Source organism: Nesoenas mayeri, assembly GCF_963082525.1.
Source record: "Nesoenas mayeri genome assembly, chromosome: 22".
Lineage (NCBI taxonomy): Eukaryota > Metazoa > Chordata > Aves > Columbiformes > Columbidae > Nesoenas > Nesoenas mayeri.
The window spans coordinates 7,635,971-7,646,077 of record NC_137572.1 but is presented as its reverse complement, the minus strand read 5'-3'; positions in this window follow the sequence as shown (position 1 = coordinate 7,646,077).

The following is a 10,107-nucleotide window of genomic DNA, read 5'->3' as shown; positions in this document are numbered from 1 at the left end:
GGCAGAGTTTAAGCCCATGGCCCCTTGTCCTATTGCTGACTGCCTGGGAGAAGAGACCAATCCCCACCTGGCTATAACTTCCCTTCAGATAGTTATAGAGAGAGATGAGGTCACCTCTGAGCCTCCTCTTCTCCAGACTAAACAATCCCAGCTCCCTCAGCCTCTCCCCATAGGTCTTGTGCTCAAGTCCCTTCACCAGTAGTGTTGCTCTTCTCTGGACCCACTCCAGCACTTCAATGTCTTTCCTGAACTGAGGGGCCCAGAACTGAACACAGTACTCCAGGTGGGGCCTCACCAATGCAGAGTACAGGGGAAGGATCACTGCCCTTGTCCTGCTGACCACGCTATTTTTGATACAGGACAGGATTCCATTGGCCTTCTTGGCCACCTGGGCACACTGTTGGCTCATGTTGAGCTTCCTGTCAATTAGTACCCCCAGGTCCCTTTCTGCCTGACTGCTCTCCAGCCACTCTGTTGCTCTTCAGTGTCTACAGGAACATGAGAAAACACACGCTCGCTAAGCCGTGCCGGCACACGGTATCGTGGGGTAAACGCCGACCCCTTCCGCAACACCCACCTCCTGCTAAGTTCCACGGCGTTCCGTTCGGCGCGTCGTGCCACGGGCGCGGTCACCAACCCCCATCGCTCGTGACGCCTAAGACGGCAAGAAGGAAAAGAACTGCAGCGCCTGGAACGAGTCGCCGGCCCCAAGGTCCTCGCCCCCAGCCCGGCTCACCACAAATGCTCCTCCCAGTCCAAAGGGCCCATGAAGCACCTGCAAAGTGAGAAGGAAACGCTGAACCCAGTCACCAGGCAATACCGGGCTCCTCCATGCCCTCCGCCGCCTCATCTTCTCGGCTGCCGGCCAGCCTGCGCATTCGCCCCTCGCAGCTCGTCTGTGGCACCTGCAGAACCAGAGGCACGTGCTCGGACGCCGCCCGAAAACACAGGCTTCCCGCAGACGGTCCCATCTCGCCCTCCCTTACCTGGGCCGCTCGCCCAGCCGGCCGCCCTTGCTTTTGCCTGCCACGCTGTTGACCACGAAGACATTCTGCTACCGCCTGTAAAATGCAACCAAAGGACGCTCAGACCTGCACCAGCAACACGGGACCTGAAACCAGCTGCCGCTTCAGCCCAGCACTCCGTGTTCACCTTGCCCGAGGAGCTGCACTGCCGATACCCAGCTTTCCTCTCTGCTTCACACCTAGGAAAGAGAGAAACGACCGAGCTCAGCGAGAGCCACACGGCACAGCTTCCCTCTGGCGCCACGCACCGACCCACCTGCTTACAGCGCGCAGCTCACCTCCTCCATCGCTCTTCCGTGCCAAGTTGTCCCTCTGCATCTGAAATCAAGGTATTCAACAAGTCACCCAGGAGCTCATCAACAGCTTGACCATCCCACAGCTCTGCTTTCTATTCAGGAATCCCACCAGAATGTCTAAGTCCCAAAGAACACTGGGGAAGGGACAGTCCCCTCCCCTGCCCACAGCTACTCCATCCCAGATAACTGCACAACCTTTGCCTACGCAGTTTAACATGTCCACAGATTAACTGTGCACCCCTAGAGCTCCGTCCACCCACCCCTGACTCCATGCCTCCGGGCAGAGCAGCTCCAGCCAAATGCGCACGTGCACAGACAGACGCTCCACACAACGTTATAGACGACACCGTGGCAACATTACCAAAAACGCTCTATAACAAGAACGACTCCAAACCAGAGACTGCATCGACCAAAAGAACCTGCAGGGAGGCAGCGGTGAGGCGAGGAGCCTCTACTGCGAGCCCAGAAAAAAATAAGAGCCGAACATCATGGCCCCTTAAGAGACAGCGGCGCTGGCGCACACACACACAGAAACGGCAGCGCTGGCGCAAAACACACACAGAGACGGCAGCGCTGGTGCACACAGAGACAGTGGTGCTGGCGCACATACACACAGATACGGCGCAAATACGAGAAGCTGCTGCAAGACTTAAAACCTTCAAGATGCTGGAAAGAAGTGCCACTCCCTTAGACTGGATGGGTAGAAAGCAGAGCGGCTGTTGCAGCCCAGAACTACACCGTAAAACACAACTGACCAGAAACGTTCAAGTAAGCAGTTACAATAAAAAAACCAGGACCCTGGAATTTCCAGGAAAACCCACCGCAGCGCCTCAACGTGTCCAGAGACTGTCGGTGCCAGCTCCACCAACAACGCGTCCAACGAACCCCACGGTGCTGCCGAGGCTGCGGCAGCGTGATGGAACTGACCAGAGCGCGGGGAGGAGACTCAGCCCAGCAGGTACCGCACGCAACGTGAAACACCGGGCAGCGCAACTTCATTTCAAAGGAGGAACACACACACGGAGCACAAAGGATGTTCGACGCTCTGTCCTTAACAGCTGCACAGCAACATTGTGACTTGGAGATCTGGTGGCAAATGAGGGAGCTCCGCACGTTGCACCTTTCAAACCTGCACACGGAATCATACTTCACCCCACAGGTGACACCAGAAACTAGGAAGCCTCCAAAAAGCATTGACAACCCCACACCCAAACCAGTTCCACTCACCTCCACAACCAATCCTGCTCTACACACATCTCCTTCTCCTTCACGCACCCTTCCACAGCCAGATCCACAGCCGTCTCCTGACGGTCATTGGCTGCACTAAACGCAGTGAACGAAAGCTAAAGGAAATGTATTAAAAACTCCCTGTGGTTTTTTTCGGTGGCATTTTTGGCGTTATTTTTGTTGCGGGACACATTGGGGTATTTTTAATTAAGGAAACTGCTGTTTGTTGAAATAAATAACTTACGCTTTTTCTATGGATAAACAACTTTTAATCCAATTCCTTAATAGTATTCCTTAAACACGTGTTCATTAGAGCACAAGCAAAACAGCGCTGGGTGCGCGGGGGATTCGCTCCGCCCAACACGCACACCTTTAAACAATAAGAGCTGTGCTTAAATACAGTAAGGTGTTACATATTCATAATGACCCCAGGAACGCCTGTACATATCCATAACCTATCCCAATTCTCATTAAAGTGAGTCTCAGAGAACCATTTCCATAGACGCTCCCCTGTTGGCCTGCGCAGTGCCACTTGGTGAATTTGAGGAGGGGTCTTTGGGGGTCTTTGGATGAAGCTCCTTCAGCTTCATCACAGTGAACTTTGTACCTTTGGCTCATTATGTTGAATTGACTGGGACCCGAGTGGCCAAGTCGATTGAAACCAGACTGGCGCCCCTTTTTGCTGTAAATCTTCGTTATCTTGTCTCCTCAAGTTTACAGCTGGTGCAGTAAAACTTGTTATCTTGGCATTCAATGGGGTTCTGTTCTTCTCAACACAAAGCTCTAAACTAAGCATTTATTGTGTGGCTAAGCCTTAAAGAGTTAGTTCGTTAGCAGGCACCCATTATATGTTTAGTTAACTGTCGCGGTTGAGACGGACAAACAACATGGACAAAATGAAAGAAATAGATGCCATTTATTGCTACAAGTGCATTTTCATACAATTCTACCAGTTCAAGTGTCTTTTCACTGTTGGTTACAAGTTACAGCACTAACTAATAAATCCTGCAAGAATCCATCTCTAAAATACCGTAGATCAACTATGACAGTCGTAAGTCACAGAGACTCCTCGTTTTCTCTCTGACTCTCACAACAGTAATAAGTAAGTCCCGAAGGATGGAAAACACCAGGATCGGCTGGGAACAACAACAAAGGTAGGTCAAAGAAGGTAAATGGGGGCTCTCGGGGCAATGGAATGCTTACCTGTTGATAGGGACAGATTCACATCTTGCAAGAGGGGCAACAAGAAACAGGTGACTAAGAAACTGACCAACTGTGTATAACATCCCATTCACGTGAATACTTCATACAAAAGTGGGAGATCACGAGGATCTTGTCCTCTTGGCCCTTTTTGGTCCCTTCTGCTTATAGTGACATTGGGAGAGGACCTTGCTAGTCGTCCCTGCGAACTGAGGCCTAGTGAGAGACTGAATCCAGCTCCAGTTGGCTGCAGAGTCCAGTCCAGGGCTTCGGGTGCCTGCCCTGCAGTTGCTGAGACATTCAAGATTGGGTTTGTATATATTGTATGATTTTCTCTATACCTATTAGTAGCATTAGTAAAACATGGAGGAGCGCGGGACGAGAGCGCGGCGGGGACGAGAGCAGAGCCAGGACGGGAGCGGAGCGGCGGGGACGGGAGCAGGGCGGCGGGGACGAGAGGAGCACGGCGGGGACGAGAGGAGCACGGCGCAGATGATAGTAGGGCAGCGGGGTCGGGAGCGCGGCGGCGGATACAAGAGCGCGGCGGCGGATACAAGAGCGCGGCGGTGGGGACGGGGGGAGCGCGGCGGCGGGGACGAGAGGGGCGCGGCGGCGGGGACGAGAGGGGCGCGGCAGCAGAGACGAACACGGCAGCGGGGATGGGAGGAGCGCGGCTGCGGGGACAAGAGGAGGACGGCAGGAATGAGAGGAGCACGGCGGGGACGAGAAGAGCGCGGGGCAGATGATAGTAGGGCAGCGGGGTCAGGAGCACGGCGGCGGAGACAAGAGTGCGGCGGCAAGGACGGGAGCAGGGCAGTGGGGACGGGAGAAGCACGGCCGGGACGGGAGCGTGGCGGCGGAGACGGGAGCAGCGCGGCGGGGACGGGAACGGGGCGGCGGGGACGGGAACGGGGCGGCGGGGACGGGAACGGGGCGGCGGGGACGGGAACGGGGCGGCGGGGACGGGAACGGGGCGGCGGGGACGGGAACGGGGCGGCGGGGACGGGAACGGGGCGGCGGGGACGAGAGGAGCACGGCCGGGACGGGAACGGGGCGGCGGGGACGGGAGGAGCACGGCCGGGACGAGAGGTGCATGATGAGGACGGCAGGACCACGGCGGGGACGGGAAGAGCGCGGCTAGGACGAGAGGAGCGCAGCCGGTAAGAAAGGAGCGCGGCAGGCACGAGAGGAGTGCGGCGGGGACGGGAGGGGCGCGGCAGGGACGGGAGGATCGTGGTGAGACAAGAGTAAGGCGGCGGGGTCTGGAGTGCGGCGGTGGGGACGGGAGGAGCGTGGCGCAGACGGGAGAGAGGCGGCGCGGACGGGAGCAGGGAGGCGGGGTTGGGAGCGCGGTGGCGGGGTCGGGAGGAGCGCGGCTGAGACGAGAGGAGCACAACGGGGACAGGAGAGGCACGGTGGAAACAGGAGCGCGGCGGCGGGGACGGGAGGAGCGCGGCGGCGGGGACGGGAGGAGCGCGGCGGCGCGGGAACGGGGCGGCGGGGACGAGAGGAGCGCGGCCGGGACGAGAGTAAGGCGGTGGGGTCTGGAGCGCGGCGGAGGGGACGGGGGGCGCGCGGCGGACGGGAGCGGGGACGGGAGGAGCGCGGCAGCGCGGGAACGGGGCGACGGGGACGAGAGGAGCGCGGCGGGCACGAGAGGATCATGGCAGAGACGAGAGTAAGGCGGCGGGGTCTGGAGCGCGGCGGAGGGGACGGGGGGCGCGCGGCGGACGGGAGGAGAGCGGGGACGGGAGGAGAGCGGGGCGCCGGGGACGCGAGCAGGGCGTCGTGGACGGGAGGAGCGTGGCGGCATGGACGGGAGGAGCGCGGCAGGGAGGAGAGGGGGGCAGCGGCGGGGACGGGGGGGAGGGGCGCGGCGGGGACGGGGGGAGCTGGGCGCCGGGGACGCGAGGGGAGCGGGGCGCCGGGGACGCGAGGGGAGCGGCGGGCACGGGAGCGGAGGGGACGGGGACGGGAGCAGAGCGGGGCGGCGGCGGGGACGGGGGGAGCAAGGCGGCAGCGGGGACGGGAGCACAACGGCAGAGAGGGGAGCGCGGCGGCGGGGACGGGAGGAGCGCGGGGACGGGAGGAGCGCGGCGGCGGGGACGGGAGGAGCGCGGCGGCGGGGACGGGAGGAGCGCGGGGACGGGAGGAGCGCGGCGGCGGGGACGGGAGGAGCGCGAGGACGGGAGGAGCGCGGCGGCGGGGACGGGAGGAGCGCGGGGACGGGGACGGGAGGAGCGCGACGGCGGGGACGGGAGGAGCGCGACGGCGGGGACGGGGCGGCGGGGGCGGCGGGCACAAGAGTAAGGCAGCAGGGTCTGGAGCGCGGCGGAGGGGACGGGGGTCGCGCGGCGGAGGGGACGGGGGTCGCGCGGCGGAGGGGACGGGGGTCGCGCGGCGGAGGGGACGGGGGTCGCGCGGCGGAGGGGACGGGGGTCGCGCGGCGGAGGGGACGGGGGTCGCGCGGCGGAGGGGACGGGGGTCGCGCGGCGGAGGGGACGGGGGTCGCGCGGCGGAGGGGACGGGGGTCGCGCGGCGGAGGGGACGGGGGTCGCGCGGCGGAGGGGACGGGGGTCGCGCGGCGGAGGGGACGGGGGTCGCGCGGCGGAGGGGACGGGAGGAGAGCGGGGACAAGAGCGGGGCGCCGGGGACACAAGCAGGGCGTCGTGGACGGGAGGAGCGTGGCGGCATGGACGGGAGGGGCGCGGCGGGGAGGAGAGGGGGGCAGCGGCGGGGACGGGGGGAGCTGGGCGCCGGGGACGCGAGGGGAGCGGCGGGCACAGGAGCGGAGGGGACGGGGACGGGAGCAGAGCGGGGCAGCGGCGGGGACGGGAGCAGAGCGGGGCAGCGGCGGGGACGGGAGCACAACGACAGAGAGGGGAGCGCGGCGGCGGGGACGGGAGGAGCGCGGCGGCGGGGACGGGAGGAGCGCGGCGGCGGGGACGGGAGGAGCGCGGCGGCGGGGACGGGAGGAGCGCGGCGGCGGCGGGGACGGGAGGAGCGCGGCGGCGGCGGGGACGGGAGGAGCGCGGCGGCGGCGGGGACGGGAGGAGCGCGGCGGCGGCGGGGACGGGAGGAGCGCGGCGGCGCGGCCGGGAGGGCGACAGCGGGGTCGGGAGCGGGGCGGCGAGGACGGGAGGGGCGGCGGCGGGGACGGGAGGGGCGGCGGCGGGGACGGGAGGGGCGGCGGCGGGGACATGAGCCGGGCGGCTGGGATGGGAAGAGCACGGAGGGGACGGGAGGGGGGCGGCGGAGGGGACGGGACGAGAAGGGCGGGGACGGGACGAGAAGGGCGGGGACGGGACGAGAAGGGCGGGGACGGGACGAGAAGGGCGGGGACGGGACGAGAAGGGCGGGGACGGGACGAGAAGGGCGGGGACGGGACGAGAAGGGCGGGGACGGGACGAGAAGGGCGGGGACGGGACGAGAAGGGCGGGGACGGGACGAGAAGGGCGGGGACGGGACGAGAAGGGCGGGGACGGGACGAGAAGGGCGGGGACGGGGACGAGAAGGGCGGGGACGGGGACGGGAGCGGGGGGAGGGGGGACGGGAGCGGGGGGAGGGGGACGGGAGGAGTGCGGCCGGGAGCCGGGCGGCGGGGACGGGAGCCGGGCGGCGGCAATGAGACAATAAGGGCGGGGACGAGAGGGCGGCGGCGGGGACGGGCGTGGGGGACAGGCGCGGGGGGCGGCGGGGCCGGGGGGAGCGGGGCGGCGGGGACGGGAGCGGAGCGGACGGGAGGGGCGTGGCGGCGGGGTCAGGAGGGGCAGTGGGGACGTGGGGAGCAGGGTGGCTGGGTGGTGGTGCGGGGGGGATGGGAGGAGGGCAGGTCTACCCCCAACCCCAGGAGCACCCAGGTCTACTTCCCATGGGGGGCCCCAGGTGTACCTCCCACCCCGAGCCCCCAGGTCTCTCAGCACTCTCATGGAGTCTAAAACACTGGGGAAGGGACAGTCCGCTCCCCTGCCCACAGCTACTCCATCCCAGATGACTTCACAACCTCTGCCTACGCAGGTTAACATGTCCACAGATTAACCGTGCACCCCTAGAGCTCCATCCACCCACCCCTGACTCCACGCCTCCGGGCAGAGCAGCTCCAGCCAAATGTGCACGTGCACAGACAGACGCACCTCAGAACATTATAGACAATACACCAACAGCACTAAAAACGCTCTATAACAAGACCGACTCCAAACCAGAGACTGCATCGACCAAAAGAACCTGCAGGGAGGCAGCGGTGAGGCGAGGAGCCTCTACTGCAACCCCAGAATAAAATAAGAGCCAAACATCACGGCCCCTTATGAGACGGCGGCGCTGGCGCACACACACACGGAGACGGCGGCGCTGGCGCACACACACACGGAGACGGCGGCGCTGGCGCACACACACACACGGAGACGGCGGCGCTGGCGCACACACACACACACGGAGACGGCGGCGCTGGCGCACACACACACACGAGGCTGCTGCAAGACTAAGAACTTCTTCCCAGCATCTTGAAGGGCCAGTCCCTGAGACTGGATGGGTAGAGAGCAGAGCTGCTGATGATGCAGCCCAGAATGACACCATAAATCACAACTGACCAGACACATCCGAAATGCAAACACCATCCACACTTTCGGCTGCTGATACAAGAAAACCAGCACCCAATTGGCGCTACGCCAATCGGCACCGGCGTTCCAGATCCCGGGATGGCACCCGAGATGCCTTTCGTGTCCCTTGAACGCAACGAGACCCCAGCATCGTCTGACAGGCGCAAGGCAGGCTTCCCGAGCTACACAACAACGCAGACACAGGCTGGAGCTGCCCTGCCCGGCACACGATGGCATCGCTCTGTAAGGTTCTCGGGGCCCTTTACTCACTCAAAGGGGACTGTTCCTGGACGGCCCTTTCCCTTACCAGAACTTTACCCCCGTCCCTGCGATTCCAGTCCCTTGCCAGCCCCCGTGCCTCCACTTAGCTTTCAGAGGGCCAAGGGACCGAATCCATCTTCAACAGAGAAAACGCCACGTGCGCTAACGGGGATCTTCCTGCATCACTGGGTTCCTCTTCAGTGTGTACAGGAACACCTAGGAAACAGAGAAACGACCAAGCTCAGCGAGAGCCACACGGCACAGCTTCCCTCTGGCGCCACGCACCGACCCACCTGCTTACGGCGCGCAGCTCGCCTCCTCCGTCGCTCTTCCGTGCCAAGTCGTTCCTCTGCATCTGAAATCAAGGTATTCAACAAGTCACCCAGGAGCTCATCAACAGCTTGCCCATCCCACAGCTCTGCTTTCTATTCAGGAATCCCACCAGAATTTCTAAGTCCCAAAAGCACTGGGGAAGGGACAGTCCGCTCCCCTGCCCACAGCTACTCCATCCCAGATGACTGCACAACCTCTGCCTACGCAGGTTAACAGGTCCACAGATGAACCATGCACCCCTAGAGCTCCGTCCACCCACCCCTGACTCCACGCCTCCGGGCAGAGCAGCTCCAGCCAAATGTGCACGTGCACAGACAGACACTCCACACAACGTTATAGACAACACCATGGCAACATCACCAAAAACGCTCTATAACAAGAACGACTCCAAACCAGAGACTGCATCGACCAAAAGAACCTGCGGGGAGGCAGCGGTGAGGTGAGGAGCCTCTACTGCAACCCCAGAAAAAGTAAGAGCCGAACATCACGGCCCCTTATGAGACGGCGGCGCTGGCGCACACACACACAGAGACGGCGGCGCTGGCGCACACACACACAGAGACGGCGGCGCTGGCGCACACACACACACAGAGACGGCGGCGCTGGCGCACACACACACAGAGACGGCGGCGCAGGCGCACACACACACAGAGACGGCGGCGCAGGCGCACACACACACAGAGACGGCGGCGCTGGCGCACACACACACAGAGACGGCGGCGCTGGCGCACACACACACAGAGACGGCGGCGCTGGCGCGCACACACACACAGAGACGGCGGCGCTGGCGCGCACACACACACAGAGACGGCGGCGCTGGCGCACACACACACACACAGAGACGGCTGCAAGACTAAGAACTTCTTCCCAGCATCTTGAAGGGCCAGTCCCTGAGACTGGATGGGCAGAGAGCAGAGCTGCTGATGATGCAGCCCAGAACGACACCATAAATAACTGACTGGAAACATCCGAAATGCAAACACCATCCACACTTTCAGCTGCTGATACAAGAAAACCAGCACCCAATTGGCGCTACGCCAATCGGCACCGGCGTTCCAGATCCCGGAACGGCACCCGAGATGCCTTTTGTGGCCCTTGAACTCAACGAGACCCCAGCATCGTCTGACAGGCGCAAGGCAGGCTTCCCGAGCTACACAACAACGCAGACAC